Source organism: Carcharhinus amblyrhynchos, chromosome 32, assembly GCF_965287045.1.
Source record: "Carcharhinus amblyrhynchos chromosome 32, sCarAmb.v2.hapA, whole genome shotgun sequence".
Taxonomy (NCBI): Eukaryota; Metazoa; Chordata; class Chondrichthyes; order Carcharhiniformes; family Carcharhinidae; genus Carcharhinus; species Carcharhinus amblyrhynchos.
This window is the reverse complement of record NC_137355.1, coordinates 18,758,524-18,784,188: the sequence shown is the minus strand read 5'-3', so window position 1 is coordinate 18,784,188 and position 25,665 is coordinate 18,758,524. Positions and strand designations below refer to the sequence as shown.

The 25,665-nt window shown below is 40.4% G+C and overlaps 1 protein-coding gene across 8 annotated transcripts in view; it reads right to left on the bottom strand.

Moving 5' to 3' along the window:
- The window catches only part of peak1 (pseudopodium-enriched atypical kinase 1), a 218,879-nt gene that overhangs the window by 157,870 nt on the left and 35,344 nt on the right, over positions 1-25,665 (bottom strand). For 6 of the 8 annotated variants that reach the window (XM_080216215.1, XM_080216213.1, XM_080216212.1 and 3 more), the window contains one exon: positions 190-241. The exons of 1 other annotated variant lie outside the window; for it this stretch is intronic. The gene's annotated coding sequence lies outside the window, so the exon portion shown is untranslated. The remainder of the gene's footprint in view (positions 1-189; positions 242-25,665) is intronic. One more of the 8 variants, XM_080216214.1, reaches the window with a different exon arrangement.

The following is a 25,665-nucleotide window of genomic DNA, read 5'->3' as shown; positions in this document are numbered from 1 at the left end:
TGTTCCTTCCAAAAAGGAAAGAAAGAAAATAAAAATTCAATTGCCCCAAATTGCATAAGAGGCAAAGAAACATTAAATCACAAAGCATCATGTATTTGAGTTTAGGACCCCGTCAGCTTCTGAAACCAAAATTGAGATTAGGAACAATAGGATTTTCCTTTCTATTTTTAGTCATTTTAATATACTTACTCTAACCTTCTTATAGGAAAGTCTTTTCTTGTGGCGATTTCGAGCAACGAATCTATGGAGCGAAAATATAATTTTAAGTAAATGCAAGAAGGTACACAATTACCAAAAATACTGAAAGAGAACCCAGAATTACTAACATCTTTCAAAAGGGGGGAATTATATACTTATATTCATTGAAGGGAAGAAAATTGTCAGGCTATGGGGATGAACAGGAGGTTAGAACTAGTTTGACAGTATTTTCAAAAAGTTTACAGAGGCACAATGGTCCAAATGGTCTTCGCCTCTGCTGTATAAGAGAATGATTCAATTTTATAATTCATGTTCCATCTAGATTCACTTCCAAGTCCATTGTTCCACAGTAATTCATTTAAAATTCTTTTAAAACATCCTTTTCCACTCGCCTTCCACCGGAGGTTATTGGGGTTAGGTGTGATACAGATTTGAGTTTGCTATCAGACAGCCTGGTCTTATTTAATGGCAGGGCAGGCTCAAGGGGCCGAATGGCCTGCTCCTCTTCCTTGTTCACATGTTTCCATTTCAAATTAAGATATTGGTGATAGTTTGGTCACAGCTTCAGAGAAGCCAATGATCCAATACTAAAACACTTTGACTGAAGTATTTTTTCAATAATTTGGTTCTCAGGTTGTGGGTGACACTGGCAAGACTATATTCACTGCCAATAATTATCTACTCTGTGAAAGTGGTGGTAGGTTATCTTTTTTGATTTGACAGACACTTCGCCTCAAAAGGGGACAATTCCACCCACTGTTCGTTTGATGTAAATGATCATGTAGATCATGGGGGCAGCACGGCGACACAGTGGTTAGCACTGCTGTCTCACACCGCCAGTGACCCTGGTTCAAGTCCTGGCTTGGGTCACTGTCTGTGTGGAGTCTGCACATTCTCCCTGTGTCTGCGTGGGTTTCCTCCGGGTGCTCCGGTTTCCTCCCACATTCTGAAAGACATGCTGGTTGGGTGCATTGACCAGAATAGGAGTTGGACTATGGCAATAAGGGGAATTTGACAGTAATTTAATTGAAGTGTTAATGTAAGGTTTACATATGACTAATAAATAAACTTTAACTTTTTACTTTAAAGATGTAGCATCTCTACAATAAGTGCTGTTGTGAAGAACAATCATCTGCTGAGTTGTCAAGTAATTTTTCTATGATAAGCCCCTTATTCAGTACAAAACTCATGAAAACAAAGTACTATACTTCTAAAGTCAATCCCAGTACACATATTCTAATTAGGTGTAGATGTCAATATACACATTATATACAGGTAAAATTAATCTTCGTGTTTATGATTTTTGAATCATCCTGGTGCTCACATTTTGTATTTATAAGTGAAATTGTACAGGTCTTTAAAATTAATTAAAAGAAACTCCTAAAGGAAAATCTAAAAAGTTGCATAATATAATTTTTAAACTACAAGTGACACAAGTGTGGACAAGTTATCAGATGACCAGGATTGGTGTCACAATTCACGGCTGTATCATATTGAAAATGGCTGATCTGAAACACCAATTCTAATCAAATCAACTGAATCAGCAACAATAGTTTGATTAATCCACAGGATTTTCTCAACTAAAAGGGCAGTATCATAGAGAAAAGGATGCTATAAAACAGCTGGTGCCAGGCACTCTCATGCTCGTGAGTCATGTCTCTACATTGTTTAAAATGTTCAATCCACCATGCTGCACATTTTTTGTCCATAAATCCAGCCACAATCAATCAGCGCTGCAAACTCAAGGTTACAGGAAACAAATTTCTTTATCAGAATAACTGACACATGGAAGTTCTATTGTCCATTTAACTAGAAAGCTTGCAGGTACTAGGAAACATCAAGAAGCAGTTTACTGGCAAAACACAGAACATTCAAAGAGATCAAAGTGATTAAACTATATGGACACAATTTAGAAGCGAGAATGAAGAGAGGGAATAGAAACTGAATTGCACACTTTTAAAGAGAATGCCAGAACAGAGTGATGGGGGGTGTCACATACAAGAGTCACTTGATGGGACAGAGTTGAGTATTGCTGAGAAAAACCAATATGTTATCAAAACTTTTTGCCTTGCATTCATCAAGACAAACACAAGAAAACCAAATTTAAACTGCATGAGATAAAAGAGATGATTGGAAAGCAAGCCAACTCAGATAGGTCGAGGTGTTATGGAGAACTACCACATTGTTTCCTTTCAAAGTAGCACGTTGCTGGAATAATAATTGGAATCCTCCTCTTTATAGAAACAGATGGTACAAGAGCAAGAAAGTAATGCTAAACCTTTAGAATACTGATTAACTCTCTGGGTTAGTGCGTCCAACTCTGGATATCACACTTCAGGAAGGAAGTCAAGACTCTGGCGTGGGTGCAGAGATTTAACTGAATGGTTTCAAGATTAGGGAGCTCAGTTATGCATTGAGTCTACAGAAGCTATAATTATTTGCCTTAGAGCAAAGATGAGTAAAGGTACATTTAATAGCTATGTTCAAAATTAGAAAGAGTTTTGCTAAGTAGAAAGGGAGAATTTATTTATATTGGCAGAAGGATTTGAAACCAGAAGAGATAGATTCATCACCACAGAATCCCTACAGTGCAGAAGAGGCCATTCAGCCCATTGCGTCGGCAACAACTCTCTGACAGAGCATCTTATCCAGGCCCTCTCCTCCACTCTATTCCTGTAATCCCACATTTACGATGGCAAATCTCATCTGACCTATGCATCTCGGGACATTAAGGGGCATTTTAGCATGGCCAATCCATCTAATCTACACATTTTTTGACCATGGGAGGAAACCAGATCATGGAGGAAGTCCATGCAAACACAGGGAGAACATACAGACTCCATACAGACAGTCATCCAAGGCCAGAGCTGAACCCAGGTTCCTGGCACTATGAGGCAGTAGTGCTAAACACTGTGCCTCCTCTAGATTGAAGATAATTGTGGAAGAACTGGAGCAAAGATGAGCAGAATTATATTTAAATGCAGTGAGTTAAAGTGACTTGGAATGCATGGCCTGAAAAGATGATGAAAGTAAAATCAATAGTAACTTTAAAAAGGGAATTAGACATTAGACATGTACTTGAAAAGGAAAAAAATATATAAGGCTATGGGGAAGGAACTGGAACAAGTACGATAGGAATTCTCCTTGCTATATGATTTTACAATACAAATATTTATATAACGGCTATAAAGGGATCTGAATTCTATGAATTACAACATAAAGCCCTACAATAAATTTTCAAAAAAGGTGCAGATGTGGATTGCGTGACATGAATTGCAGTAAAAAGCTCAAATATTCTGAAAGGGATAGTATGATAAAACACAGGAGGTAATTTATTCCATTTTGTTGTGCCAGCTCTTTGCTAGTTTTCCAATTAGTTCCCCCACCCTTTCCTCAAAACCCTAACATGCATTTGCTTATTTTGGAAATCAATCTGCTTCCACCAGGTATTACATTCCAGATCACAACAAATTGTCGAGTACCTTTTCCCCCATCTTCTGCCTGGGTTCTTTTATCTGTCTTTGGCTATCAACCCTTCTCCCACTCTCTGCTCTACTTACAAGAGCCTGGATTATCAAACGTGATATACTTATTATACATAATGGAAGAAATCAAATCATCCCTGATATATAATTTCACAGTGTAATCTAAAAGATAATGGTAGCAAGCAATTATTTCTCAAATGGAAACTAAATTGTTGCAGCTTTCTCTTATGGTTTTATTTGTAATCTGTCAACTTTGACTTATCATTGTTACATGTATCAGTATATAGTGAAAAGTATTGTTTCTTGCGTACTATACAGACAAAGCATACTGTACATAGAGAAGGAAAGGAGAGTGCAGAATGTAGTGTTACAGTCATAGAAAATAGAATAGAGTTTTAAAAGCATAGAATGAAAGTAAAAGATAGGTTAAGAAGTCTCACAACACCAGGTTAAAGTCCAACAGGTTTATTTGGAATCACGAGCTTTCGGAGCACTACTCCTTCATTAGGTGAGTGGATCTATTGGCAAACTCACCGCCACCCAAGAGTTGGAAATGGAATTCTGCTGAGAATATCATTACCCATACATCAATTACCTCATTCTCTTTATACTAACACTGGCAGTACCAAGTGAATGAGATAGTGCTACTGAGGATGGAGATCTTATGGCAGAGTGGGTACTGCCTCTGCCTCTGAGCCAGAAGCTCCGAGTTTGAGACCCACCCCAAGACTTGACTTCATAATAAGGCCACAGTTTGAATTTTAACCTGCAAAACCCTTCCAACACGCCAACGACAAGCAGTAACAGCAAGTGAGAATCATGGTCAGCTATGCTTGGTCCAGAGTGGCACCCCTCAAGCTATAAGCCCCTAGCAAAGGGCTAGTGATCTGTTTCAGGTAAAATATGGATCAGCCAAAAATCTGCCTTGTGCACACTAGGTGCAGGAAGAGAAATAACTGCCCAAGAAACAGGGACCACCTTAAAAACTGTTCTTACCTCTGCTACTGCTATGCCACTTGCATGTCACAAGCAGGATATTTGCTAAAGGCAGCAATGCTCTGCATCTTGGCCTTCCTGGCCAGTGTGACTTCCAAACAAGTTTTTGTCCTGTCATGGATACCATGGGATGTTCCTCACATCTAAAGACAATTTACATTGTCTAAAGGATTTCAGCATGTATAAACTTAATTCAAATCAAAACAATCTGGAAAGCAAATTTGACATACACGGCAAGTGTCATCACAACAATCACGTGCCGAAGTTACATGGCAGCAGTTGTCAGATACTGTGTATTAGTGAACAGGAACATTTACTACGCAATGTTAATTCTACAAATGTGATTAATTGTCAAATTAGATGCAATTAAAATTGTTTCAAATCCTTGGAAATTAGTTATTCCATTTTTGCATGTGTTTTACAATTATCATAGAATCTTACAATACAGAAGGGGGCCATTCCCACCCAAGCCCTATCCCCATACATTTACCCTAGCTAGTCCCCTGACACTATAGGGCAATTTAGCATGGTCAATCCACCTATCCTGCACATCTTTGGACTGTGGGAGGAAACCAGAGCACCCAGAGAAAACCCATGCAGACATGGGGAGAACGTGCAAACTCCATACAGACAGTGACCCAAGCTGGGAATCGAACACAGGTCCCTGGCGCTGTGAGGCAGCAGTGCTACCCACTGTGCCACCGTGCAGCCCTAAGTTGATCCTTTTACCATAATTAACAGGTCAGGTTCACATCCAGCTGAATTCTGATGAGAAGGTAGGGTACAGATTAGTTTTCATTAGTTGGTCAGCATTATGATAGTGGACACTTAGCAGAGTTAACAATAAACACCTGAGGAAATGTTGGGATTCGAAAAGCAAAATATCAAGCTGAGAAACATAGAAAGCAGTCTCAATGATGGTTCTGGGGGAGGGAAAAAGGGTGATCTGAGGAAACAAGGTGGGGGCTAAGAAACAGAAACTACTAGGGAAAAAACCTACAAGGCAAATTTCATTGCAGTTTCATTGAAAAAGACTGCAGGGAAAGGAGATATGGGGAAATCATTTGGATTCTGTTTTCCCAAGGCTGGCAAGTGACAATATGCCCATGTTACAAATTTCAAATGCTAGATACAGCACACAGTAGGAATGAACACTAGTTTTCTCTTCATGATACTCTTGGCTCTGGATCCTTTTCATGTTGAAATGCTTTGCAAAACTTCTCCAAAGAATGGCTTCAAGTTACATGTACTGTGTTTCATATGGTGTTCACCCCTCTCACAATAACAGACGGAGCTTTCGTCTTACATTTCACTGAAATACTAAAAAATGTAATACCTCCCCATAAATATTTCCCTCACAGAAGACGATTTATTCAGGAAAGCGCCGAAGACATTCCAGCAGTATCAACAAATCAGTTACGAGGAAATAATTGTAACTGTATATATGGCCATAATAAACAATACACATTCCATGATGGTACTTCAGTTGTGCATTTAATCTAAATTTTCAAAGGTGAATTAGAACAGCCGTAGAAAAGTCTTGGAGACTTCTTTGCACCATATGTTTAAGTTGATCCTTTTACCATAAATAATGCAGTGGGACGCTCAAATTACTGGTAATGACTTCATGCTATCTATAACCATTGATCCAAAGTTCACAAAGAATCATTCAGCACTTGGTGAATTGTCAATTAAAAACACACAACTAAATCGAAAGGCTAAACATCAATAATTAATCCTTCCAAACAAGCCATCCACTTCAACAGGAGACAAACTGGATAAAGACACCATCTGAATTTAATTGGTGCAGACAGTGAATAGCCATACCTCACAGGAAGAGCCAAGATTTGTTCAGTACTTGGTAACAAGGAAGCCAATCTCTGTCGAAGATAGACTAACGGCATTACAATTACCACAACAGCATGGTAGGGATGATATGAATCAGGATTTTCTCATCTGATCAATCATTCCACAATATCTGCAAACGTTGATCAAAAATAAAGGACAAACTTGGCTGTAACATCACTAATATGCTGAAATCGCCTGTCAACGTTCACTGTCTGGCTTACACATATTAGCCATTTAGGCAAGATACCAGCAGGTGATAGAACCTGCAAAACCACACTGTAGGGTGGCACAGTAGCCCAGTGGTTAGGCCAGCTGCCTCACAACACCAAGGACCCAGATTTGATCCCTAGCTTGGGTCACTGGCTGTGCAGAGTACAAAGAACAAAGAAAATTACAGCACAGGAAGAGGCCCTTTGGCCCTCCAAGTCTGCACCAACCATGCTGCATATTCTCCGTGTCTACGTTGGTTTCCTCCGGGTGCTCCGATTTCCTCCCACAGTACAAAAGACATGCTGGTTAGATGCATAGGCCATGCTAAATTCTCCCTCAGTGGACCCCAACAGGCACTGGAGTGTGGCGACAAGGGGATTTTCACAGTAACTTCATTGCAGTGTTAACGTAAGCCTACTTGTGACACTCATAAGTAATCTTTAAAACTAGGAAAGAAGCACATCCTTAAGGGGAGAATTAACAAATTGTAAAGAAGCTTTTAAAAATATGAATTAGGTCTTCCCCAACTTACAACATAAATATAAAACACATTGGCCAATCAAATAAGGGATTTCTCTAACCTGATAGGCAAATAACAAGTAACAGAATGAATCAGTAACATGTATGAAGCAGATTTAACAAATTCGGGGTAGCCTGGAGAAAAATAGATTGCATATTTAAGTATACAGATTTTTTAAATGACTCCAAATTCTCTCAACCCCATTTGATTATATGAACCCACTTGGCTTAGGGTATGGGCATTCATAGCTAAATGGCTAATTTATTATTCCGTATATAAAACACAAAAGAATACAGAGGTGATTAACGGTCCCCAACTTTATAGTAGCAGAAGTGCAAATCTGTTAGTGTTTATCTACAGTAAAAGAGCACTTCAGCACCTTCATTCTCTAGAGTTTAACTGTAGTGAATCAGTTCTATTATAGCGTATAGACATACCGAATTTTCCAAATAAAAATGTACTTATGCTTAATGCAATTCTCAATGATTATCTACCAATTCCTCTTCTTTGCTTTTCTTCCCTCCTATCTTTAGAATACCAGCTACAATGTAATTTCACAGCCTTGGGGATACCCGCTGATATCTTACCCAAACAGCTGTTCTTCAAATCCAAGGTTAGACTGTGAATACCTGGCTGAAATGGAGATCTTTGGCAAACAATCTAATCCTGTTTTCAGCAGGAGTGTCCAACAAATTTGTGGTAATCAGAAACATGACTGATTTTCCTCTTCTTTGCCCAGAAGCCCAAAGATGTGTGGGTTCGGCAGATTGGTCTTGCTAAATTGCCCTTTAGTGTCAAGGGGACAAGTATGCTAAGTACGGGAGTTGCAGGGATAGGGCCTGAGTGAGATTGCTGTCAATAGAGACTCAATGGGTTGTATGGCCTCCTTCTGCAAATTAAGGATTCTATGATTCTAAGTCAAAATGCATCGCCGGTGCTACCAAATAAACCTATTGGACTTTAACCTGGCGTTGTGAAACTACTTACTGTATTACCCTAATCCAACACCAGCAACATCACATCATAGTTAAATTAGGAATGAGAGGCAAAAATAAAATTTAAATTTGGCTGACTCACTTCAAGTGACATTACCAACCGAAAAATTAAGGAAGTGACTTCAGATACAAGGTCAAGCTCTTTGCAGAATACAGTATGAAATAAATTAAACAGAGAAGTAGGTTAAAAAGCAAGTCAAAGCAATATCACTAACATTTAAAGCGATAAGTTTAGTTTATTTATTAGTGTCACAAGGAGGTTTACATTAACACTGCAATCAAGTTACAGTGAAAATCTCCTAGTTGCCTGTTCGGGTACACCGAGGGAGAATTTAGCACAGCCAATGCACTTAACCACTGCATCTTTCGGACTATGGAACACCCAGAGGAAACCAAGGCAGACACGGGGAGAACGTGCAGACTCTGCATAGACAGTGACCCAAGCTGGGAATCAAATAAGAACATAAGAAATAGGAGCAGGAGTAGGCCATCTAGCCCTTCGAGCCTGCCCCGCCATTCAATAAGATCATGGCTGATCTGTCGTGGCTCAGTTCCACTTTCCCGCCCTCTCCCCATAACCCTTAATCCCCTCTCTTATCAAAAACCCATCAACCCGCGTCTTAAAAATATTTAGCGAGGCAGCCTCCACCACTTCAACGGGCAGAGAATTCCAGAGATTCACCACCCTTTGAGTGAAGAAGTTCCTCCTCAACTCCGTTCTAAACCGCCCCCCCTTTATCTTGAGGCTGTGCCCCCTAGTCCTACTGTCTTTTTTGAGCGGGAAGAGTCTCTCCACCTCTTTCCTATCCATCCCATTCATCATCTTATACGTCTCAATGAGATCTCCCCTCATTCTTCTAAACTCTAACGTGTACAAGCCTAGTTTATTCAGCCTCTCCTCATAGCTCAACCCCCTCAACTCCGGTATCAGCCTAGTAAACCTCCTCTGCACTCCCTCCAAGGCCAAAATATCTTTGCGCAGGTGCAGCGCCCAAAACTGCACACAGTACTCCAGCTGCGGCCTCACCAATGCCCTATACAGCTGCAGCAAGACCTCCCTACTTTTATATTCAATCCCCCTCGCTATGAAGGCCAGCATCCCATTCGCCTTCCTGACCACATGCTGCACCTGCAAGCTGGGTTTTTGCGACTCATGCACAAGGACGCCGAGGTCCCTCTGCACCGTCGCCTGCTGCAGTTTTTCACCACGTAAGTCATAGTCCTTCCTACCATTATTCCTACCAAAGTGGACCACCTCACACTTGCCAACATTAAATTCCATTTGCCATTTCCTGGCCCATTCACCCAGCCTATCTAGATCCTTCTGCAGACTCTCCACACCCTCCACACAATTTGCCATTCCCCCAATCTTGGTGTCATCAGCAAATTTCGACACCCTACACTCGGTTCCCTCCTCCAGATCATCTATATAAATGGTAAAAAGCTGAGGCCCCAGCACCGACCCCTGGGGCACTCCACTAGTCACCATCCGCACTGTGAGGTGACAGTGCTAACCACTGTGCCATCATGGCACCCTAGAAGTGCAACCTCGAGGTGCATTGCCGTGTTTAAAATGAGCATTATTGGCATTTAGCTGCTCTGAGTGGGTATCACTGCTAAGTATCACAGCAACATACCATTCATTGCACTCAGTGCTTGCCACAGAAACTGGTGAGAGTGCAGATCTTCTAGTTGGGAGTATGGTGTGGACTAGTTCAGTTCTGGTAAGATTATATTCAATAACTCCCCAATAAGGCTCTTAGAGAAGCAACTGAAGATTCAAATCAATATGAAGATTAGCACCTCATCCAAGATAATCTGCAATCTTTCCCAATCAAATTCAATTCAAAAACAAACAATTACCACAATGTAGCTCCATAATTGTTTATCAAAAATGTCCATGAATGCTCAAAGTTCTCAATATTTATTTGGTATAAGGTTTCAAGAATTAAAAGATTCAGAGTTTATGTCATTAAAAGATTTAGAATGCATTCAGAGGTAATTGGTAACAGACGACATAAAATGCAGCAAGTGGAAAGCAGCATTGCGACAGTCAAAAAAAACAAACTGCTCTAATATCCCTGTTTGTATGATTCATTTACAATAATACAAATTTATATTCTGTATTAGTGCCACAAACCACCTTTGAAGGTTAATAGATTGAATTATAACAGATGAAGTCTATGAAGAAGAATATAAAATTAACTCGGAGGAAACTATAGTACATACACAATGAATGAATTCAAACCGACATGGTTATAATTCTGTATTTTTCACTCCAGACCCTAAATCATAGGAGCATTTCCATCAAGTCTGTTCCGCCATTCAATGGGATCATGGCTGATCTGATGTGATAATCCTCAACTTCACTTTCCCACCTTATCCTCTTAACCTTGATTCCCTTACTGATTAAAAATCTATCTTAGCCTTGAACATCCTTAACCACCCAGCCTCCATAGGTCTCCACGGTATAGAATTCTATAGATTCATCACCTTCTGAATAAAGAAATTCCTCCTCATCTCTGTTTTAAAAGGTGCAACCCTTCACTCTGAGACAATGCCCTCTGGTCCTAGACTCTCCCACAAGGGAAAACGTCTCAGCATTTACTCTGTCAAGCCCCATGTCTCAAACAGGTCACCTCTCATTTTTCTAAACTCCAATTGAGTACAGGCCAAAGTATTTAACCTCTTCTCATAAGAAAATCTCTCTATACCCAGGATCAAACTAGTGAACCATCTCTGGACTGCCTTGAATGCCGATATATGAACAGGCATTTTAACTTACGCTGTGCATGGCTTTTTATTTATGTGCTTGCCTACCCTTCAATACAGGGAATGCGCAGCAAATCAACACTCTAGTATTTTTAAAATTAGTGTTCAACACTAGCTCTATACGAAATGCAATTAAAATAAGGTCATTTCAACAAAAAACAAGTATCCTAGTTCAATACAAATATCTCACTGGCTTCCAAAAACAAATAAGCATACATGTAAAACAATAGCTCAAAGGTGATACAACTTCTATTTCATTTCAAATGTTTTGGAGCCTTTTTTCACAAAACCAATTAGGTTGCAGTATTTATAGGATCACAGCAAGCGATGGGATTAAATGAAATAAATCTTCTGAAACTTGAGATGGCATCAGATGCAACCTGTAAATCACCCCCCTATGCAAGTGCTGTGTAATCTACAACAGTTATATTATCTTTGTATCCCGGAGTAGATATAGTGGTGTAGAACCCAGAAATACCATCAGAATTTCACTAAGTGTTATGGGTCAACGTGATAGTGCCATAGACCATAAATCTAGTTGTGTGCTCTTCTTAACAACCACCCCGCATTAAAAATGCACTGTAGCATAAAAGTTGCACAGCTGACATTTTTATAAATAGTAAAAATAACACCCAGAGTGCATGTCTAGACTCTGTCCTTCCAAACGCAAGTTGTTTCTGGATGCATTTGAGTTGTGAAACTTGGGTAAGATACTAATGAATGCAAGTCCATCAATGGACTTTGAAGTCACGTATTAGAATGCAACAGAAAAACAGTAGATATAGTTTTAAAACGAACTGTTACAAGTATGATCTTTAAATGTAGCAAATAATGACAATATTACTGAAGTCAAGTGAAAATACAGCATTTTACACTCGCAGTTAATATAATCACCCGTAATTTGTAAAATTCTGGATACCGCTGATGAAAATGAACTACTTTCATTGACCAGCTATCATTTAGACAGCACAAAGTGGATTCCTGTCCCTGGAACATAATTTACTGTGCTAAATATTTGAGGATAAATGCACAGATATAGCCTGATACTCCATTATCAGCATTCATCACTAATCTGTTTCTTTAAAAATGGGCACCTGAAAATAAGTATTTGTAGAACATAGAAACATAGAACACTACAGCACAGTACAGGCCCTTCAGCCCTTAATGTTGTGCCCAGCTATGTCCAATCCCAAGATCAAGCTATCCCCTCCCTAAATTCTGGAATGCTCCATGTGCCAACCCAACAACCGCTTGTAAGTTCCTAAAGTGTCTGACTCCACTATCACAGGAGGCAGTCTATTCCACACCCTTACCACTCTGAGTAAAGAATCTACCTCGAACATCCTTCCTACATCTCCCACCATGTACCTTGTAGTTAAGCCCCCTAGTAACAGCTACATCCACCCGAGGAAATAGTCTCTGCACGTCCACTCTATCAATCCCTCTTATCATATTATAAACCTCTATTAAGTTATTTTACTGCAGTGCACTATTTGATGGACAGTAGTGTCTCAGTTATAAACGGAAGCAGTGGAGTAAGTCACCCACTGTGATGAGTGCTTGTTAATACACTATACAAAAGTGTAGACTGCATAGTGATATCTTTGAACTTGTATAATGTTTGAAATGACACTTGAAACTTGTACAGCTAATGTGCTGAGGGTAATGTTACAAAATGTAAATTTTAAATTTAAACTTAATATAACTGCTATTTTGACTTGTGATAGTTAGCATTTTTAATGGATGAAACAACTGCTATCAATACTTGGCAACGCTGATGCTGCAATCTTTGCAGGTCCAATTTATGGATGGACACGCCCAGGACAGATAATTTCAATTAGCTTGCAATCAGGACTTCAGGATTTCCTCATCGACCAACAATGGATTCAAACATCATGTCTGCTGGTAACCACGGAAAGAAAAGAAAGGAAGGCTTCCATTTATACAGTGTTTTTCATGACTACCAGACATCCCAAAACAATTTACAGCCAATGAAGTACTTCTGGGTGTAGTCATTGTTGGAATATAGTAAATGTGACAATCAACTTGTACACAGCAAACTTCCACAAACAGCAATGTTTGCGGGCGGCATGGGGGCAATGTGGTTAGCACCTGGGTTTAATTCCTGTCGTGGGTCACTGTCTACGCAGAGTTTGCACGTTCTCCCCCCCGACTGCATGGGTGCTCCAGTTTCCTCCCTCAGTCCAAAGGTGCGCAGGTTAGGTGGATTGGCCATGCTAAATTGCTCCTTAGTGTCAGAGGCACTATCTAGGGTAAATGCATGGAGTTATGGGGATAGGGCCTGGGTGGGATTGTGGTCGGCGCAGACTTGATGGGTCAAATGGGCTCCTTCTGCACTGTAGGATTCTATGATATGACATTGGTTGAGGAAAAAATGGTGGCCAGGACACTAAGGATCGCTCTCTAACTCTTCTTTGAAATAATGCCATAGCATCCTTTATGTCCACCTTAGCAGACTGGTGGGGGTCTTGGTTTAGCAAAAGACGGCATCTACAACAGTGCAGCACAACCTCAGTATGGCTTTGGAGTGTCAGTCTAGATTTTTGTGGTCAAAATTTGTGGGAATTAAAACTGGAACCCTGTGATTCAGAGGCAATAGTATTGCCAACTGAGCCACGATTAAGAAACTGTAGAGCTTGCATGCACAAAGAGGTTTGCTAATTCAATATTGGCTTTCACTATCTGTGTGGGATCCTGCATTAGATGTAACTGCTTCCTCTGCTGGTGGGATGAATTTAGAGTGCCAAAGCAGTTGGCAACAGACCATGCTTTTGAATGCAGGCATTTCACAGGCCTCGAGCTGTCATCAATCGAGGCAGTTTTCTGCCTTGCATTGCCCTGCTTTGATCAAAGTGACAAAGCCAATCGTCAATAAGATCTTCAGTATTCACACCCCTTTGTTGTTTCTGGAGGATGCAGGCAGGGTGAAAGCATCACTGAAACAGAAGGTTTTTGAGAAAAAACATTAGCAGCTTGATTTCACGCACTCCCCCCACCCCAGTCACACTAACCCAAACCACAATAGCAATTTGTTGCTGAGCATTTTTCCGCTGATGGAAGTCAGTGTTCCGCTTTGTGCAGCTCATTTAAAATAAAGGGACACTTTCATCTGCGTTAGGGTGTCTTCAGGCTTATAACAAGATAAAATTTCAAAGATGTTAATCTATTGCCGACTGTCCATGAGAACTCCACGCACTTTTTGACTGGGCTTAATTGTACCATTGTTTTTGAAGTGGCTGATCCACAATGCCAAAGTGAATTAGTTCCAAATTCTTGGAAAAAATTATTCACCTTTCATAGTCCAACTGTGCCCACTATAATCAGGTGAGATGTAAATTAATGGGTCCCTCTGATGGGGATCATTTCAGGTGGGAATTCAAATTAATTTAAATTAAATATTCTGGAAGAAACTAGAAAAAATTTAACACATTTGCACAATCTCAATTCAAATTAATTTAAATTTATTAATCTGAATTATTTAAGAGGAATCTGCTGTAGCTCATTTTAGGAAACAGTTTTCAAAAGCAGTTTTCTTTGTTCCAAAGAGTAATTTTACATTGCATGGATAGTTTGGTGGCTGATAAGCAATAAGGGCCATTTCTTTACAGAAAATAAATAAATCAAATTCAATTTTCAATTAAATGAAAGCCAGGGATTGTTTTTTTTTAAATGGTTGTTTCAGGGAAGCACATTCCAAGATTTGGAGAGGGGGGGCAATTCTGCATTTCGTGGGCGCCACGGTCACCCTGTGTCTCTCAGCCAAAGATTTCCAGTGCCATCAGCTCCGTGCCGGAAATCTGCATGGAGCTAATTACATAATGGAAATCTTCATTTCAATATCATTAGCAGACCTGGGACCGAAGTCTCTGCACCGCTGGAATCTCCCCTGCTCCAGCGGGGTTTACGACTGCTCCCCAGTAACGCGGAACGGGCGGCACGACCTACTGGAGGGAACAAAGGCCATTGAGGTTCCCGCCCCAGGAGGTCGGGTGTAAGGAGTACAGGGGGTGCCCCTTGGACAGTGCCAGCCTGGTACAGCCCAAGAGCCGAATTGGCATTGCCCAAGGGGCACCCCAGCGGGGAGTGCCAAGGAATGGGGTCAGAGCCTATTGGGAGTGCAGTTGGTGGTGGTGGGGGGGGTTCTGCTGCCAGTCTGCATTTGCGATCATGGGCAGAGATCAAGGTTGGCTGAGAGGGGGGCGGGCGGGCAGGGGGGAGGGTGGCATACAGAGACTGGCTTGGGGAGGTTCAGGAGATGAGCAATTGGACTGGCCAGAGATCTTGGGGCCAGCAATGCAGGGCTACTGTGCATGTGCCAATCCTGGCACTGACAGATCCGCACATATGCACTGGATCGCTCAGCACTATGCTGCCAGCCTCTCCAGTGGGAACTGGTCCTGCCCCTGATTTTCAGAGGGAATCCCACTAGGGCACTCCATGACACACAAAGTGTTGGAGATTTATTCTGAAAAATCACGCTAAAAAAAAAAATCGGCGGGAGTTACTCCTGCTTTCTCACAAATTGGGGGACTTAATTTTTTTGGGAGAATCTCGGCCTTGGTCTATTTATAACTTAATATTGCGTTAATTATTGTTGAGTGTAAATACCCTAGTTTAGGCTATTCCACCAGTTCTCAACTAAAGGAGAATGGCACTGGCCACATGTGGGTGTATAGATTATTTAAATCTGGTTAATGATGTTTCATGGGCAACCAGCGACACCCAGCAGTCATCTCATCACTTGATGAAACCTATATGTGTGAACTGTGTCATAATTACTTCCCCAATATTAATAATCATGGAGGACACTACATGAAGTTTCATGTAGTGTTCAAATGAACTTACATTTGTAAAAGCATTTTAAGACAATAGAAGATTGCATGAGGCTTCACACAAAAGGTAGACAAACTGAGCACAGACACAGTGAAAAGGCCAGTTTTTCAGAAGAGCTTTATGGGACTGGAGTTAGTGCAAGGAGGAATGCAGTCGAGCTTATGGAGGGAGTTACAAAAGTGTAGAACCAACAGTTAAAAGTCTCTGCCACTATGCTAGGAATGAGATTTGAAGGGAGATGGGGATGTGCAAGGATCTTCTCTCTCGTATTCATATGCAAACACATTGTCAATGTAAACCTGTTCATTCCTTAGGTACATGCTTCAAATAAATTTACAAAATAAGGAAAAATAGTTATTTATTTCAGGAATATGCTAGAAGAGACCTCAGGAAAAAAGGGAAAATTATTTTCAGTGTCAACAGCAAATTCAGATGTCATACTTTTTAAAGAATTATATTCATTTATGTTTTTAAATCAACGCTTGTCAACAGTTTCCCTTTAATAATGTTAATTTCTGTGAAGAGATTGTCACCCAAATGGTCTGTAGAAAAGTAAACATCCATAAAACATGCACAGAAAGCCAGCATCTGAAAGAGGTTAAATAGCAAATGCTCACCAAGCTAAATTATATACTTCAGCAATGTGAATGTGGTCAGAATATTGTCAGCACCAACCACCACCATGTTGTACAGACTGCACTCTTCATAACCCACTACACAGAATTGGATTCAAAATGGAAAGTAAACACCAAACCTAAAGCACCAACCATTTTGTTTGTAAATTCCTTCCAAAAATCCTGTTGAATAGTTCAGTATGAAATGATTTAAATTTTAAGTTATATCTAAGTCCAAGATATACATCTGAATCTTATCTTCCATTTCAACAGTATATTAATAACCAAGCCCTGAATATATGTAGTCCTAGTTGTAACAACATTCGCACAGATGATTATATAAAGATGTGGCATGAAAATAATCTGGTTTTCCATGCCATTGCATTCCCAATCCAGTTTAATTACCGTGGACAAGGATTGATGCAAATGACTCCGGCAGAGAAAATATTAGAGCCAGAAACCAACTCATTCGATAACTTCTTGACCATCATTGCATATCTAAATACTGCGAACAAACAATTATTACCATACAGCTCCTAAATAAATTTAAATAAGAATCTAATCATCAAAGTGTATGGCACTACAGTCAACTCTGATTCAGGAATGAAAACAGAAATTCCAGTTATCAAAATTAGTGTACAACCGATTCAAGCACATCTTCTTCTCTGCTGCCATCAGATTTTGGAATGGACCTACCACATATTCAGCAGACCTTTCTCTATATCCTAGCTATGAGTGTAACACTATATTCTCCTCTCCTTTCCTTCTTCTCGATGTAAGCTATTTACAGTTCAATTTTCAAGATTGCTGATGACATCATCATAGTGGATCGGATCTCAAACAATGATGAGACAGGGTACAGGAAAGAGGTACCCTGGTGAACTGGTGCAATGACAATAATCTCTCCCTCAATGCCAACAAAGTGAAGCAGATAGTCCTCAACTTCAGAAAGCGTAGTGGTGGACATGTCGCTGTCTATATCAATAGGGACGAAGTGGAAATGGTTCAGAGCTTCAGGTTTTTTGATTTGATTTGATTTTTAGTTTCTAGGTGTCCAGATCACCAACAACTTGTCCTGGTCCCTTCACGCCGATGCTATAATTCAGAAAGCCCACCAATCCCTCTATTTTCTCAGGAGGCAAAGGAAATTTGGCATGTCCACTATGACGTTTACAGATGCACCACAGAAAGCATTCTTTCTGGTTGTATCGCAGCTTGGTATGGCTCCTGCTCTGTCCAAGGCCGCAAGAAACTATAAAGAGTCGTGAACTAAGGTCAGTCTATCATACAAACCAGCCTCCCATCCATTAACACTATCTACACTTCCCACTGCCTGGGAAAAGCAGCCAGCATAATCAAGGACCCCATACAGCCCAAACATGCTCACTCTCACCTTCATCCACTGGGAAAAAGATACAAACATCTGAGGACACATACCAGCCAACTCAAGAAAGCTTCTTCCCTATCAGAAGTGAATAGAGCTACCTCAGATTAAGTGATCTTTCTCGACACCCTAGCTATGATTGTAACACTATATTTTGCACCCTCCCCTTTCCTTCTTTATGAACGGTATGCTTTGTCTGTATAGCACACAAGAAACAATACTTTTCACTGTATCCCAATACATGTGATAATAATAAATCAAATTAAAAAGTGTAATTGCTTCATTTTCTGATGGGTACATGGAGTGCTCTGAAAATCTACAGTATAATGTGCAGCAGTCATAATGATATTTACAATAAGTTGAGTTCCTTTCAATGTACATTTTTTAAAAATAATAAATCACAGTACATTCTTTAAAAGGTATGTTAAAAATCCTCATTTACCAAAATGTATCAGAAAATTAGTTATTTTTGACAAAATAAAAAGTCACTGAAAATTGGGCGCAAATCAATAGTGTTCTGATTAATGTTCAAGATTAATGTTAAATTGAATGCTAACATTTAATTTAAATTGTAAATACACTACATGGCAGTCTGGGATTATTCATCATCAACCATTGGGTGGCATGGTGACATAGTGGTTAGCACCAGGCACCCAGGTTTAATTCCGGCCTCGGGTCACTGTGTGGAATTTGCATGTTCTCCCCGTATTTGTGCGAGTTTCCTCCGGGTCCTCCTCCCAACTCCAAAGACATCCGGGTTAGGTTGATTGGCCATGCTAAATTGCCTCTTAGCGTCAGGGGATTAGAAAGGTAAATACATGGGATTACGGTGATAGGGCCTGGGTGGGATTGTGGTCGGTGCAGACCTCAATGGGCCAAATGGCTTCCTTCTGGACTGTAGGGATTCTAACACTGCTATCATAACTTCAATCTTGCATGATCGTTCACAAATTGTTTTCTCTATTACTTGCATTCATTTTTATTTAAATCTTCTCTTTAAGAGGCACAGAGGACATCCACACTGTTTCATAAAATATTTTGAACATAAATTTAAAAACTATGTAACAAGAGATGGATTGCACCAGAGGTCACATGCCTGTCTCGCCCGAAATATCTTTTTTTAAAAAATGACCTCATGCTTTTTTTTGAATGTCTCTTTTCATTTCCATTCTACAATCAACTAAATGATACCTTATCTACCTTGTTTATTTCCATAGTTTCTAGATTTCATCATTTTATTCCTTTTCCTGCATGTCTTTGCTTCTTCACACATATTCAATTATTCAGCCTCTCTGGTTTCTTCATGACAAAACTTTCCCCAAGATGATTTTCCCAGGCTATCTTCTCCCCTCCCCCAGCTCTCTCCAGTCTTCAGAAGAAAACAACTTCAAACAACATCAGTATGCTCAACAGACTTCACAGAAATAGGAATGGTTGGGGACAGGCGGGGCCGGGGGGGGGGGGGGGGGGGGGGTAGTTGGTGGTGGTGGTAGAGCCCGATGCTTTAGAAACAAGCCCTCAGATAAATTCCGTAGAGTAATTTTCAAATCACACCCCGCAATCTAAAAGTGTATGTAAAAATATTCCATTTTCTTCGAATCTTTGAGATTAATCTTTCTCAGTATACAGAAAATTGATTTACAATGATCACCTTACGGATTTATGCAACTTTAGTAGGCAAGTGCTTGCCTTCATTCATATCATCAGTATTGAGTGCTGCGACAATGTTCTGACCTATTACTGGAGTTGCCCTAACATTCAGTGGATAAAAATATACCACATACCTTTAACATAGTCCAATAGAATAGGAAGGCCTCAGTCTGTACTAAATTAGCTGGATTAGCAGTTGGTTCACTGGGCGGTGGTGGTAAGTAGTGGAAGGTGTGGGCAGGGCAGGAGAGAGAGAAAATAGGAAGTAGACTTGCAAAAACCCAGCCTACAGGTGCAACAGGTGGTCAGGAAGGCAAATGGGATGCTGGCCTTCATAGCGAGGGGGATTGAATATAAAAGTAGGGAGGTCTTGCTGCAGATGTATAGGGCACTGGTGAGGCCGCAGCTGGAGTACTGTGTGCAGTTTTGGTCGCCGCACTTACGCAAGGATATTTTGGCCTTGGAGGGAGTGCAGAGGAGGTTTACTAGGCTGATACCGGAGTTGAGGGGGTTGAGCAATGAGGAAAGGCTGGATAAACTAGGCTTGTACTCGTTAGAGTTTAGAAGAATGAGGGGAGATCTCATTGAGACATATAAGATGATGAATGGGATGGATAGGACAGAGGTGGGGAGGCTCTCCCCGCTCAGAAAGGACAGTAGGACTAGAGGGCACAGCCTCAAGATAAAGGGGGGGCAGATTAGAACAGAGTTGAGGAGGAACTTCTTCACTCAAAGGGTGGTGAATCTCTGGAATTCTCAGCCCGTTGAAGTGGTGGAGGCTGCCTTGCTAAACATTTTTAAGACGCGGGTTGATAGGTTTTTGATAGGCAAGGGGATTAAGGGTTATGGGGAGAGGGCGGGAATGTGGAATTGAGACACGACAGATCAGCCATGATCTTATTGAATGGTGGGACAGGCTCGAGGGGCTAGATGGCCTACTCCTGCACCTATTTCTTATGTTCTTAGACTCGCTAGGTGCTTCACATGTATCACAGCTTGGCACGGCTCCTGCTCGAAACAAAAAACTACAAAGGAGTGTGAATGTAGCCCAGTCCATCACACAAACCAGTCTCCTATCCATTGACTCCGTCTACACTTCCCACTGCTTTGGGAAAGCAGCCAGCATAATCAAGGACCTCATGCACCCCTGACATTCTCTCTGCCACCTTCAATCAGGAAAATTATACAAAAGTCTGAGATCACGTACCAACTGACTCGAGAATAGCTTCTTCCTTGCTGCTATCAGACTTTTGAATGGACCTAGCAGATATTAAACTGATCATCCTCCTTACCATATTTATCAACACTATATTCTGCACCCTCTCCTTTCCTTCTCCCCTACATACTCTATGAACGGTATGTTTTGTCTGTATAGCGTGTAAGAAACAATACTTCTCATTGTATCCCAATACACATGACAATAATAAATCAAATCAAATTCAACAATCTGTAAGATACATGTGATCTTAATATAGGAAAAGGCTCAGGTTTATTACCAAAGTTTGATCAACTAACTTGACAGAATATCAGAATAGATTGCTCAGGATCTGCATGCATCGTGTGATCAGAGAGATCAATGAAATTATTCCAAAGAAGTCACTACTGAGAGAAAACTCACCACTGAACTCACTGACTTTCTATTCAAGAGACTTTATAAAACAAGTACACCACATCCCATAATGAGAATAAGTGAATATGACTCAGGCAAAAGAAATAACTTGCATTTATATAGCTCTGACAACATAGAAAAATCCCAAAGGGAACAAGATGTCAAGGAAAAAAGTTCTCAGAGGCTTGTAAAGCTGGAGAGGTTAGAGATGGAAGGGACAAGGTCCTGGAGGGATTTCAATGGAAGGGTGAGAATTTAAGCTCAAGGTATTGGGGTCGGAGAAGTTAGTAGAGGAGCAGTGAGCAGGATTTAATGTGGCTTAGGCTACTTAAAGTTTAAGGATATATGCAGCAGTGGTTCAGATACTCTGAAATTTATGGAGAGTGATGAATGATGGGAGGCTGGAGAACAGGCCATTCAAATAGTAAAGTCTGAAGATGACAAAGGAATGGGACATCAAATGGGGTGAGGCAAGGGCAGAGATAAGCAATATTACAGAGTTTGGAGTAGAAAGTTTTTGTGTTGGAAGGAGATTTGGACCAGATGCTGAACTTGGGAGTCAAATAGAACACTAAAGTCGTGAGCAGTCTTGTTCAATTTGAGACAATGGCCAGGTACAGAGAGAGAGTCTGTGATAAGAACAAGGAGAGAGCAAACAAGATTTATCTTAGATCTCCAGAATGAACACGAAATAGTGTGCTTTTGGCTAAGAACAGTGCTTGATGTAAACCAGACAAAATGTATGGCAATAGATAACTACATCAGTTGTGCACCAGATATTCCCTCAGAATGTATAAAATAATGCATAATTTGAGTATTTATTTTAAATTTGGGCAGCAAATTGAAGTAAATTTGCTGCATAAAATCTAACTTTTCTGATGGCCCAAAGACAATGAAATTAGATCTTTAATTATTAAAATGTATATTCCTTATCATTAGCCACCGTCATCAAATCAATTCAATTGCAAACCTGGGATACATTTTGTTGGAATCCAAGACTCCTGGGGTGTTGCACCCAAGGGATCAAATTAAAATTCTGCACTACTAGCTTCCTGTCACTAGAGGGAACTTTGTATACTACATTTCAGAAGCAGGGCAAATGTGGCCTAATTATCTATCTCACTGACCCAGTAAACTAGAGTAAGGTACACCGTCTGGCTACGTATAAAGGCATGATAAGCCAGTTGAAATATTACTTTCCATTAGGTTCCAGTTGTGGCTGCAGTTTCTGTGGAGGAAGTTCATCTATTCGATGCTGAAAATCTTGAAAAGGCTTTATCAACGCGCGGCGTGATTCAGCAACATAGGACCTGAAATTCTACTTTATTGAACCATCCTTTGGAAAGGCCAACATGGGTGACTGTACAAAATTTGGCCTTAGAGCTACATCAACAAGTTCTGTACCCACAAGAACTACTGCCTGACTGTCTTTACTCATGCCATACTCACGCATAACATCTGAGCAAAGTGCATTGCTGAGAGGGTTACGCTTCTAAAAATCTCATTTCATTGTCGTTCAGCCATCAGAAAAGTTAGATTTTGTACAGCAGTAAACTTACTTTAATTTGTTGTCCAAAATTAGACTATATACTCAAATTATGCATTATTTTGTGCATTCTGACAGAATATCTGGTGCGCAACTAACTTAGTTATCCATGCTTCTTTACAACAGCCTTGGGATTTGCAAATCCTGTTGGTCATCCTGAACTGAGAGCATTCAGGTTTAACAATGTGAAGCAGAGAGACCACATGAATCCAACTATGCCCAAACTGGTCCGAAAGTGCACCTAAAATAGTCCTAAACTAACTGTTGTGAAACTAGCTAATGTAGTTACTGGAGATGAGACTCCTTTTGTTCAATTTATTGTGGATTTCCAAAAGCCTTGTTATCTAATAAATACCAATGCTTCAGATCTTGCACCCCAAGAGGGGTTCTTCTGATCAGTCTACAGATCTAGACAAGTAGTGAGCCACGTAATAGTATGCTCATGATACTAGTGGTGTAGCTAGAAGGGGAGCGACCGCTCCTCCTCAGCATGTTCTTCAACGGGGTGTTCCTCACGGGCCCCTCAGATCTCTTCCCGAGATCTGAAGTTCTCGATCCATGTACTGCAATCACGGGATGCGATACAGATGCGGGGATTTCAGGCAGTGAGGAAGGCATGCAATCTCCCAAGAGGGCATACAATCACGAGGATAATTGCAGAAGCCGCAAAGGACATAAATATGCAGCCACTGCAACGAACAGGCAGTCGAGACCAAGCGTCCCTCGCCAACGGACATCACCAACCTTCGTCCTACAATGGGTGAGGATAGATTGTCTGAATTAGCTTTGGTCTCCATTGAAAGACAGTTGGCTGCTGAGGTAGATTATAATGAAGTAATAGATAACTTTGCTAGAATGAAGCCTAGACAAAAGAGGCTGTTATAGTTGCTCCATAGCTTTTTCATATTCCTTCGTTTTGTTTTCATTTTATGATTCAACTGTAAAATAATTAAATAGCACACGTTTTTATTATGTTTTGATTTTAAATATAAACTAAAAATGTATAATGAATTTAAAATTATTTGGTATGTGTCGTGGCGCCTTTTTTAATGTGCTCGCTCCCCCTAACTTTACAACCTGGATACGCCCCTGCATGATACTCAACAAATCAATTCCTAATACAAGTCATACTGCAGTGGGCTATAGTTGAATAGGGGAAGGCGATGGTCTAATGGCATTAACACTAGATTACTAATCCAGAAACTCAGCTAATTTTCTGGGGACCAGGATTCAAATCCCACCACAGCAGATGGTGGAATTTGAAATCAATAAAAAATATTTGGAATTAAGAGTCTAGTAATGACCAGGAAACCATTGTTGATTGTCAGAAAAACCCATCTGGTTCACAAATATCTTTTAGGGAAGGAAATCTGCCATCCTTACCCGGTCTGGCCTACATGTGACTCCAGAGCCACAGCAATGTGGTTGACTCTCAACTGCCCTCAGGCAACAAGGAATGGGCAGTAAATGCTGGCCAGCCAGCATAGACAAATACAGTTTTATCTTATATTTGGATTCACTTCTGGAGTGGTGAAAAAAAATCCACTTCACAATAGGGAACAAAATTAAAGGAAGAATCACTTCAGGGAAATATCTTCAAAATTATCCTTAAAATGAGACATTTGAAAAAATTAATTTACTTTTTAATTTGGGAGAGAATAGGTAGCCATGTACGTCTTGTAAATGGCCATACAGAAATTCCTGAACTTACAAGTTCGATTGTGTAACATCTCAGATGCTTAGGTATTACAAATATGCACATACACGCCATATTGTTACAAATCTGACCAGAAATGTGAAGCAAGAAATACATCTGCTCATCTGCCACTGTTTATTTAGCAAATTGCCACTGAACAAAATTAATTAAAATTCATATTTACTGTGTCAATAAACGTCTAAAATGACTTTACAAGATTAGTTAACTTCTGAAGGAAAGTAGCTTTGTAAGTATGACAGTTATCACACTGGATGTGTTATTTCCCCTTATATACACTGGGGTATTGCAGATATCTAGTGGCTAAATTGCTCTTCTGATTAATAGATTCAAGATAATTTACAGAGGTGTGTAGCAGAGAGAAGAAAACGTGACATGCGGAACAGCTTACAATTTTTATCCCTGCAACAAAATGCATAATGTTGCTCACACCAACCTGGCTGTGGTGACACGAGCTTTAATTTGCTGGGGAGAGGTTTATGTCAAGTATAAACACCAATATAGACGGGGCTGTTGGGCCAAAAAGCCTGTTACTGTATCGTGAATGCTATGTAATTCCATGTAATTCAAAATATAAAAATAAACTTGTCATAAATGATCCAAGGTACGTGAAATACTGTAACTAAGAATTATCCATGATGGCGGCACAGTGGTTAGCCCTGTTGCCTCACAGCGCCAGGGGCCTGGGTTCGATTCCCGGCTTGGGTCACTGGCTGTGTGGAGTTTGCATGTTCTCCCTGTGTCCTAATGGGTTTCTGCCAGGTGCTGTGGTTTCCTCCCACAGTTTGAATGAGGTGCTGGTTAGATGCATTGACCCGAACAGGTACCCGAGGGGATTTTCACAGTAACTTCATTGCAGTGTTAATGTAAGGCTAACTTGTGCCTAATAAATAAACTTTAACTTTATGCCTTTAACTTTTAGCACAGCTATCAACAGATCTGAATTAAGCTGCCCCCTAAAGTCACCTCCCAAGCAGAGTCAGGGCAGTAATCTGGGAGTGGGAGATGGGGCACAGGGTAAGGGACTGTGGTATTGCTAAGAGCTCATCCCTCCTGTACAGACCAGCAAAATTTGCCTTCTCATTACACAGCTTTTCTTGCCACCGGAACTGTGGAATCCAACCACCATTGTAAAACGAAATTCCACAGCACAAAAATGTGACAAGATGTTCACACAGGAATCTCCCTTTATTATAGTCAAGATTAGAAAACTATTTGGTCAAAATGCACTTCCACAGTTAAAGGCTTGAACGAGAGCTATTGTACCCTA